This window comes from Nematolebias whitei, chromosome 12 (genome assembly GCF_014905685.2).
Source record: "Nematolebias whitei isolate Nwh7 chromosome 12, NemWhi1, whole genome shotgun sequence".
Taxonomy (NCBI): domain Eukaryota; kingdom Metazoa; phylum Chordata; class Actinopteri; order Cyprinodontiformes; family Rivulidae; genus Nematolebias; species Nematolebias whitei.
The window spans coordinates 8,650,547-8,651,012 of NC_056509.1; the positions used below are offsets into that span (position 1 = coordinate 8,650,547).

Here is a 466-nt window from a genome sequence, read left to right on the forward strand (position 1 = left end):
TGATGGATTATTGGAAGAATGGATGAACAGATGGATGGATGGATGATTGGATGAATGGATGAACAGATGGATAGATGATGGATGAACAGGTGGATGGAGGGATGAATGGATGGTGGTAGGGTATGGGGGTGTCTGGTCCTCCCCGGTGGGAAAGCCCCCTCTCCAGCCCACACATCTCCGGGATGTTTTCCTGCTCTCATGTCACCTGAACGCACCACGCATCTGATCAAAGTAAAAAATAAATAAAAAAGAAGCGACGCATTCTTCCAGCATGCTCCCCTCCCTCCCCCCCCCCCCCCCCCCCCCCCCCCCCCCATACACCCCCACATGACAACAACACCGCAGTCAGCCAGCTCTCGCGCATCCATGGACTGATTCATGCTTCATCATCGTGCGCGACATCATCATCCTCCGCGAGGTCTGAGGGAAACTCACCTCCAAAATGGGGGGGGGGGGGGGGGGGGGG

General features: G+C 55.8%; 1 protein-coding gene across 1 annotated transcript in view; it reads right to left on the reverse strand.

Annotated features, from left to right (window-relative positions):
- snap25a (synaptosome associated protein 25a) overlaps nucleotides 1-466 on the reverse strand; it is a gene marked incomplete in the record, with an annotated part of 73,278 nt that overhangs the window by 72,156 nt on the left and 656 nt on the right.